At 44.5% G+C, this 9998-nt stretch overlaps 1 pseudogene; it reads right to left on the minus strand.

The window, feature by feature from the left end:
- Positions 1-3502: 3502 nt before the first annotated feature.
- LOC133370174 (5S ribosomal RNA) lies at positions 3503-3618 on the minus strand (annotated as a pseudogene).
- Between the last annotated feature and the right edge of the window lie 6380 nt (positions 3619-9998).

The raw sequence follows: 9998 nt of genomic DNA on the forward strand, positions 1-9998 counted from the left end.
GTTTTCCTCTGCATATCTGAAGGCAAGCAGTCATTTGGCAATCTACTGGGACCCGCACGGAAAAGGCCCTGTCACTGACGCTGTCCTGGTTTCCATTTCAAGCTTCCACCTCAGGCACCCAAACATCTTCAATCGTCTCTAACACAGAAGGGCCAACAACCCAATCAGCTCTGCAAGCCGGACAACAGGTCAAGACCACCCAGTACCTTCTGGTCACTTGGATTTTTGCAAAGAAGGCTGCGCTGGGTGGATCTTGATTTAACCCATCGAATTGCTCCTTCAATTCTAATGCAAGAGCGCCTACTCAGGAACTCTGAACCTTGATTAATTAAATATTAACTGAACAGATCCTGCCTACAGAATCCTTGCTTTGGTGGTTCAGGACCGTTAGCCGACCACTGAAATTATTCCAAGGGAGATGAGAAAGCACAACAGCAACACAAAAGTCTCCTCGTCCTACTCGGAAGTAATAACCTTGTGCCATCATTAACCACCTGCTCCATGGAACTCAACATATTGTCAGGAACTTGGGAAGCTGCCTTAAACTGAGCCAAACCAGTGGTCCATCTAGTTGAGTGTTGCCTACACTGACTGGCAGCAGCTCTCCAGGATGGACAGACAGGGGTCTTTCCCAGCTTTACTTGGAGATGCCAGGGATTGAACCTGGGATCATCTGCATGCAAACCAGTTCCGCTACCACTATAAATACGACGGGAGTATTTATAATCTGCCCTTCACCCGAAGGTCCCAGGGTGAAAAATGCATGAACGTTAAAATAAAATTACACAATATAAGACTTAAAACAGAGTAAACAACAATAATGCAAATCACAATAACACACACACACACACACTAATATAAATCACAATAAAACCAGAAGAATGGCAATAAGAAATATAGCTAAGAGAAAAGGATCAGCTTTACAGCGTGTAAAACCGTTGCTCTTTATAATCCAGTATCAACTGGCAGAAGTTCTCCAGACTCTTTCCCCAAGATCCCTTTCTCGAGAAGTGCCGAGGTTTAGAGGATCGTAGGTTGGAGCCGGACTTCAATCATGCTTAGAGCAGATCCAGGGAAACCAATGGGACAAGTTATTCGTGAGCAGCTTGATTTCCATGGGTCTACTCTAAGCATGACCTACAACGCAGTTCTAACCATGTCTATGCAGAAGAAACTCCTAATGAATTCAGTGGGGCTTACTCCCAGGTCAATCGAGTTAGGATTGCAATCTGGGTCTGGATCCAACTCCTTTAATTCCAACAGGAGCAAGATTACAGTCTCTAGGTCACTGAGGGCTAGTATTCGTCGAACTGTAGGTCCCCCCCCCAAAAAAAAGATGCGTTGGTTGGAACGCACATTGCAAATCAATTTCTTCGTGCTGGTATGCAGTTTTGCTTTAAAGGGATCAGATCACAATCCGTCGTTCAAATCATAGTTGTTACTCCCTTTGAGAAACCGTGGGACAGAGAGATAAAGGTCCTTTCCAACCTGGTGCTAAAGCGTCTACTTTGCACCCAGACGGTCCCAGGTTCATATCCCTGGCGTGTCCACGTAGGGCTTGGGAGAGACTCCTGCCTGAAACCCAGGGGAGTTGCTGCCGGCCATTGTTGACAATACTGAGCTAAGTGGACCAAAGGTCTGACTCGGTATAAGGCAGCTTCCTGTACTCCTAAATGTCATCCTGCCTACTACAGGAGCACAAAGGAATCCCCTTTTCTAACCTTTTATCCGGCATGTATGTATGTATGTATGTATGTATGTATGTATTTATTTATTTATTTATTTATTTATTTATATCCCGCCCTTCCTCCCAGCAGGAGCCCAGGGCGGCAAACAGAAGCGCTAAAAACACTTTAAAACATCATAAAAACAGGCCTTAAAATACATTAAAACTAAAAGGGTTAAAAACATTATTAAAAAAACATATTAACAAGCAATTAAAAAGCTTGTTTTGTTGAACTAAATCAGGTGTGGGAGGTTCTTGGACTCCAATTCCCATCAGCCTCAGCTAGCATGACCAGTGAGCAAGGATGATGGAAGTTGGAGTCCAGCAACATCTGGCGAGCCACAGGAACTGACTCAATCCCCATCTTTTGCTGTTTGAAGAAAAAGAAAGGGGGGGGACCACAGATATCTCTGTGTGAATGCACTGCGTGGATACAGCAGACACACAATTATAAATCATACCCACACAACGACTCAAGAAATCCTAATTTAAAAGGAAACAGGAAAACACACATACAAAGACAAGAGAAACAGCAGAGGAGTCCATTTCAAAATATTGATTCATCAAACACTCTGCTGCGTTTCCTCCAAGGAGTTGGAGACAGCGTACAGGGCTGTAACAGTAAACACACACACACTTCCCATTTTATCCTCACAACAACCTTGTGGTGTAGACTAGGCTGAAACGTTGATGAGGCTGAGAGGTGGGTGTCCTGTATAGATGTGTGAAAGGCTGAGATGAATGCCGCTTTGAACTCCTTGGAGCAAAGCTGGGCATAAGAATGTCATAATTTTTCCCCAGCAGCTGGAACTCGGGGGTATACTGCTTCTAAATATGGAAGCTCCATGTAGTTTTCCTATCGCCAACAGCTGCTAATAGTTTGTCTGAGAACTCCCCCTTTCAAGCCTTCTAAGCTGCTGGCCGCCTTCCCATCTTGTGGAAGGGAATTCTTTAAGGAAAGTCCATGTGTCGTGTTAACGTTGTGAAGAACTACTTATTTTAGTTAGATTATTGGTAAATTAGCAGAGTTTGGCTCAGCGTTGCTTGCTCTGCGTTTCTATGAAGCGTGAGTGTGTGGTTTACCTGAGAGGCGGAAAGCTTTTATCTTGCTTTGAATCACTGAGACTTTAGACTCGTTTTAAAATAAGGGGAAAAAATAGAAATATAGGAGAGACATTAGTTCTAGCTAACTATCTTGGGCTGCCATCCAACACATGTCTGCTCAGAAGTAAGTTCCATTGAGTTCTAGGGGACTTACTCCCAGGTAAGTGTGTATTGGATTGCAGCCTAAGTTGGAGGTGCAATGGCCAGACTTGGTCATTGCCCCCATGCTAGAGGAGAGAGACAAGGGAAGATATCTCTCTGTCTCTGTGGTCAGAGAAGAAGAGGTCAACAGGCAGGAAAGCGAGAGGTGAGGTCAGTTCCCTGAGAGTGTCAGTTTAGCAGGGAAGGAAGATAAGCTGAGTACAGATCAAGTGACAGCTTAACCATCCTAGAGGCCTCTGTCTCTATCTCCCTTCAGGTATGCAAAGAGAACCAGATAGGGGTTGCTCTTGCCTCGCTTTCAACAGCTTTGTCAGTAAATTCAAGGTAGACAAAGCAAATAGATCTTCACAACCCAAGCCTAAACTCCAGTGTTATGGAGGGGGATTTGTTATTATATGCCTTCAAGTCGATTACGACTTATGGAGACCCCATGAATCTGTTTTGGATATATTCATCGGGTTTTCATTGTTAGAGGTATTTAGAGGTGGTTTACCATTGCCTTCCGCTCTAAGCCTACGGCACCCGGTATTCCCAGGTGGTCTCCCATCCAAGTACTAACCAGGCCTGACCCTGCTTAGCTGACGAGATCGGACGAGATCGGGCGTATTCAGAGTATGGCCGTTAAAATCGTCTTTCTTCTGACCTTTAAAAAAAGTTTTAAAAAATTACCCTCCTCTATGGGAAGGTGCTCAAACCTCTCCGGGTTTTTTGTTTTTTGTTTTAAAAAGTTTTGCAATAGCATAAAATAGAGGGTTGCACAGAGGACTGCGAGAACCCACACAAAAAGATATGGAAATATATACTGTTGAAATCAAGGGGTTAGGATCCCATGGCTAAGTTCACATGGCAAGGTTGCAATCCTATACCCAGGAGTAAGTCAGACTGAAATCAGTGGGACTTACTTCTGAGTAGACGTACACAGGCTTGGGCTGTAAATATCTTTATTTGGCATACAGGGATGCAGCGTTTGTTGGTGTATAGATTCTAGTCCTCACTTGGACGGCCTGTGTAAAACAATGTGCGCCATCCAAAGCTTCTCACATTCCCAGAAATTGTCACCCCGAATTCCAGGAGGCTGTGGAACCCCCGTGCACCCTAAATGCAATAAAAATGCAAAACCGCGGCGGCCAGTCTCCTGAAGAAGAAATAATCTGGTGCCTATATCATTCCTAATACGGATCACAAGTCTATCCCAGCCTGTCAATCCACTTGGTTCCTTCTTAAATCATCGCAGGGAGACCGAGGGGCAGGCTCCCGCCCCCCGCCATACCACACCACAGAGCGGTAATAATAACTCTCTATATCCAAGCGTAAGTTGTGCCTGGAAAACTGGCAAAAGGTTTTAGAAGGCACAAGGCAGGCAGCAAGTAGCCTCTGGGAAACCTCCAAGCATGATATGAAAATAGCAGCCCTTTCCAACCCCTCCTCCAAACCACCAGTTTCCTTTTCTTCCTTCCTTCTCTGTTCTTTTTTACGGGGACAAAAGGCTTCCTAAATCTGCCGCCCTAGTTCAGCTATTGTGTGCTTTTTCTTTTCCAGTCATCGGCTGAATTCTACCTCCTTATATCTGCCAGGTTTCCTTGACGCGGAAGGTTAGCTCGCTAGCGCTGTGAATTTCAGCCCAAACCTAATTCCAGAGTAGCCTGCAGAAACGGGCAGGCAGGATCCCGGCGACCTGCAAGAACCTGAGGAAATCTGAGCATCCCTTGCCCACCCCCGCGGTCGCTTGATCAGTTAAGCCGAAGAATGTTGTGGGCGGAGGAAGGAAAGGGAGTAACTGAGAGACAAGTAAATGCATCCACCCAGAGCGAAATTAAATCTCATAAGGATTTTTGTACAATTAAAAAAAAGAAACACCTGTGGTGCACCTTTTATACTCAAATATAAAAGTAACGTTGCTATTATTAAAACAACATGGATATTCATAATACATCCAACTCGCCGAAGTTAAGAACTTTTTTAAAAAACTGTGCTTATTTTTTCCCCTGGATCCTGCCCTATATAGATTGTAAATCTGCAGGCTGAATCTGTCATATTTTCATTATTGTGCAGTGTGGATTCAAGTGCTTTAGTAGTAGTAGTAGCAGTAGTATTGGCGTTATCACGCCCAAATTAAATGCTTTTAAGTCCCATAGCTATCAGAGAGAGTGTATGTTTAACTTCTCCCATTCAGATGTGCTTAACTTTAGCTAGATCCTGAAGATGATGATAATGGGTGAAAAACTAGAAATAAGCTATTTATTTATATTATTCTCCCAATCAATTTGATTGATAGAATAAACCTCAGAGCGGAAGAGAGCAGCTGGAAAGGCTAGGTACACTTCCGTGGAAGTAAGCCCCATCGACTCTTACTTCCGAGTAAACCTCGAGGGCTGAGATGTGAAGTGCTCTCCACCCTCTTGTCTAATCATCCCTCTCCAAAAACTGAGCCACAGATCGACCCTGGCCCTTGATCAAATCCCCCTACCTGCCGACTCCCACCGCTCTCTGGCAATGAGGAAAACGAAGTCAAACCCAGGCAGAAAGGTTTCATTCATTTTACAACAAGCTACTCCAGCGCGTGTTTACACGAGCGTCGCTCTTTTTTTTTTTTAAATACATACACACACACACACCCTCATCCAGGGACCTGGAGACGACTGCTTTGGAGACCGATTAGAAATTTTTCTCTCGAAGAGAAGATGGAACAGGAGAAACCTTTGAAGCCAAAGGACCAATTTGCAACGCACAAAGAGGTTCTCTAAGTACCTTGTAAACGGCGGGGCGGGAGGGTCTGGTGTTGATTCATTAAGCAGGTACTTGGACAATCGCCATTCAAACCGTGTGTGTGTGTGTGTATTTTGCTCGCCAAAGGTACTTAAAAGGCCGAGCAGGTGCAGCCTAGCCAAGAGGCCCCAAAGGCAGGCGCACAGGGTGCGAAATGTGAATCTGGTGCCTGCCTTTGGGAGGTGAGCGCAAAGAACGCGGCGAGGACCTCCGTGCTTTGTTCTCTGTTAAAGGGAGGGGGCAGCGACGAGAGGCCTTTACTGGAGGCCTTCAGACCAGGAGAAGTTGCTGGGGGGAGGAAGAGAGAAAGCATCCAGTGCATTAGAAATAATATGGCGGCGGCGGGAGAAGGTCGAGCCCCAAGCTGGGACCGATTCACACGCACAGGGACTCCTGGTGGGAAAGACCGCTGCTCTCTGGAGCCGAAGGGGAAATGAATGCACGCACGTTAGGTATTTTTATGTATTTATTATATTTATATCCCACCCTTCCTCCCAGTAGGAGCCCAAGGCGGCCAGCACAAACACTGAAAACATTTTGAAACATCTTAAAAACAGTCTTTAAAATATATTAAAACAAAACGACTTTAAAAACATTTTTTTTAAAAAAAAGTATACCCTTCCCTTCTACCACCCCATGCATTATTTACCTCGATCTAAATTTTAAAGACAAGAGTAAGAGAAAATACTGGTTTTTCTTTTCTTTTTTACTAAAACGAGGGCAGAGAGGGAGAAAGAAGCGTTGATATTGTTTTATATCTGGCCAGCTTTCCAAGGAAATTTATACATTTAATTAATCTAGACCAGGGATGGGGGGCATTTTTTTCCAGCCCAAGGGCCACATTCCCTTCTAGGCAACCTTCCAGGGGCCACATGCCAATGGTGGGTGGAGCCAGAGGGAAAAGTAGGCGGTGCAATAAATGTGAATACAACCTATGTATGATAGGCTTCTTTCTTCAAACTCACATATTCCCCTCTGTCCTGGATCTAAGCAAGCAAGAAACATTATGTCAGAGTTCAGGGACACATCCTAGTGAGGCAAAGACACACAAGGTGGATGGAAAGCCTGTCTGGTAATGGGTATGACTCAGGAGTGTTGCAGAGTAGCGAAATTAGGCACTTGAGCAGCTGAGTGAGCCTTTAGGTGTGTTTGAATCTTTGCTAAAGATTACACCTTCCCTGGAATTAGTCAGATTGAGACTTTAAGCTTCAAAATAAGATGTAACTACTTTATTCTGGAAGTACATACAGTACTTGATAGGAAAGAGTTCTGTATCTAGTTAACTAGCTAAGTTGGAGAGTAAACAGTAAGCCTAGTGCTTGCCCTCATGCTGGGAGGAGAGAGACAGACAGAGAGAAGATATCTGCTCTCAAGAGAACAAAGAAGCAGCCAAGCCAGAAGATGTGGTCAACATCCCGAGAATATCAGTCTAACAGGAAGGAAAAGTTAGCAGGAGATCAAAGGATAGGTATAGCCTAGCAATCAGGAGGTCTTCTCTTTATCTACCCTTTTTAATCCCCTGCAGCCCCAACCCACCAGTTTGAGTTGAACCCCATATTCCAACAAGGAGAGTGTGTGGCCTGGACAGAGGCCTAGAGAGTCTCATTCCCCCTTCCCCCCCACACACACACATAGGTTCCCCATCCCTGCTCAAGATAGATAGACAGAATGAAAGAACATCTGGTGCTGCCTTCTACTGAATCAGACCACTGATCCATCTAGGTCAGTGTTGTCTACTCTGACTGGCAGAAGCTGTCCAAGATTTCGGGTGGCATTGTCTCCCAGCCCTACCTGGAGATGCTGGCAATTGAACATGGAACCTTCTGTACTACCACCAAACTAAATTACCCTTCCTCTTGATAATGACATAATATGCTATGAGAATAGCTACAATTAGATGGAAAGACAAGGACAGCAGACTATAGGATGGAGAGGCAGATGGAAGATGATTAATTAGGCTAGAAAAGCAATAAGGACAGGCAGAGCAGGAGATGCAGGTGTCATCTATGCCTATGGCATGCCAGCATACAATCTTTAATAGGAACATAGGAAGTTGCCTTATATTGAGTCAGGCCCAGTGGTCCATCTAGCTTGTTACTGTCTTACTGACTGGCAGCGACTCTAGGGTTTTGAACAGGGAGTATGTCCTAGCCTTACCTGGAGATGCCAGGGATTGAACCTGGGACCTTCTGCATGCAAGGCATATGCTCTACCACTGAGCTACGACTCTTCCAGAATGCACCACTGAAACTAAGCCAGTTTGGATCTAGGCAGTGCCTGAACAGTCTTGGAAGCACGGCAAGAGCAACTCCTGTTTGGGTTGTTTTTGCATTCCAGAAGGAAGATAGAGTTAGGGTCCTCCAGCTGGCTAGGCTTGCCTATCTTTACCTGTGCTTTTCTCTATTTAACTTCCGTCCTTTGTAAACTGATATTCTCAGGGAAACTGACTTCACTTCTGACCCTCCTTCCTGTTTACCTCTTCTTCCACTATCCAAGGAGAGGGAAGACATTTTTGTCTTTGTTTTCTCTCCTGAAACATGAGGGCAATACCCAAGTCTGGGCATTGCACCTCCAACTTAGAATTAGGTATGCCTTTCCTATCTCCTATGCATTTCTATAAATAAAGGAGCTTTTGTTATTTTATTAAGTCTTAAGTCTCAATGATTTAAAGGTAGGTTAAAAGCTTGTTTTGTCAACTCAGAATGTTGAATTAACTCTGTACATGCATAACAAACAGTGGAGAACCACTGTAGGCTGACTAGGGATCCATGACTGGATCCATCCAACAAAGGCAGGATATAGATTTTGAACGATGCAGTAACATCTTGTATTATATCAATATTGCACTTTAGGACATAATCAAAATCAATCAGATCTCTGCCTCCAGGAGTTTGCACTCTAACCCCATAATTCTAGACAAAGTCAAGCATTTTCTGAGCTGGATTGTGCCCTGGATTTTCGATAGTGAGTGGGATTATTACAAAGGGAGGGGAGAGGCAAAAGCAATAAAGGCAAGTTTAGGCCCGCTAGTTTAGCATTCATTTGTGCTGGGGATTTAGTAGGCTAGATGAGACAAATATAGTAATGCTAACTGACCTTTGATAGCGCTCAGAGCCTGAGCTTCTTAACAGGCAGGTATAGCTGCTTAAAGTTTAGCCTGCAGGGTAACTCCCATCTCCAAACCGGAACTCATGGCCCACGAATCCCAGGTGTGGAGAGGTTGGCTGTGGTTGCGTAGCGTTAAGAGACATGCATTCTGCTTGAGCTCAGAGATACTCTTTTCCTTACTGTTGAGCAAAAAGGTGTTTGTAATATACATGCTCTGTATTTTAAAAGTGTGCTGTTCAGCTGTAAGGGAACCTCTTGTTATGTAAACATGAGACCTAGAAACTTATGTTATTAAGGTACACTTGCGTGCACGCTGCTTTAGCAAAATGATGGGGTATGATGATGTGCTGTGTTGTTGGGTGGTGGTGGGGTGTGTGTAAAGAGGCTGCCTTCCTCATTTATAACTAGTGCATGCTGAAACAAATGTAGAGTGTATTCATGTGTTTTTCTCGCCTGAACAAACAGATGAGCAGACCCAGGAAGTTGGTTTCTACTTCTTCTGCAACCACAAAACTCCTTAAGAGTTTTTTTTAAGTGGACTTAATACTGTAGCAACAGTAGTGTGGTGGCAAATTCAGAAGTGCAAGGTCCCTTCATAATAGTCATACCACGCCCCCTCACTTGCTTGCTCTCCTTCATCATCTCCATGCTCCTCAGTCCTTCCCTTTCTCCTACAACAACATGTTCCCAGGAGCAAATCAGCATGAAAGGGGAATGTGCTGGCTGCTGAGAAGAGTCTTCACCCTGATCTGCTCCAATCAGCAGAAAAGGACAAGGAAGTATGTTAGAAGATTCTTCTCAGTGGCTAACACACTCCCCTTTCATTTTGGTTGGCTTGTAGGATGCTAGAGACATAGGGACTCTGCTCTCCAAAACACTAAGGGTTCTAAGACCCCCAAGACCCTGGATGACTACACCCCTGGACAGCAGCCCACTTCAACAGATTAGGAGACCCTTTGGGGGCTCCCCAGTATCTCTGCCCAGACCATTACTGTTAACAAAACTCAAAATAAATCTTGTTTACTTAATGGCCCGTTCGGTAAAACATCCCTGACAAAGAATTCTGTGTGTGTTTGTAAGCCTGCCATGCTACCTTTTACAGAGAAATGTCAATTCAGACAGTTAATGAAAT

The sequence above is a fragment of the Rhineura floridana genome, chromosome 14, assembly GCF_030035675.1.
Source record: "Rhineura floridana isolate rRhiFlo1 chromosome 14, rRhiFlo1.hap2, whole genome shotgun sequence".
NCBI classification, from domain to species: domain Eukaryota; kingdom Metazoa; phylum Chordata; class Lepidosauria; order Squamata; family Rhineuridae; genus Rhineura; species Rhineura floridana.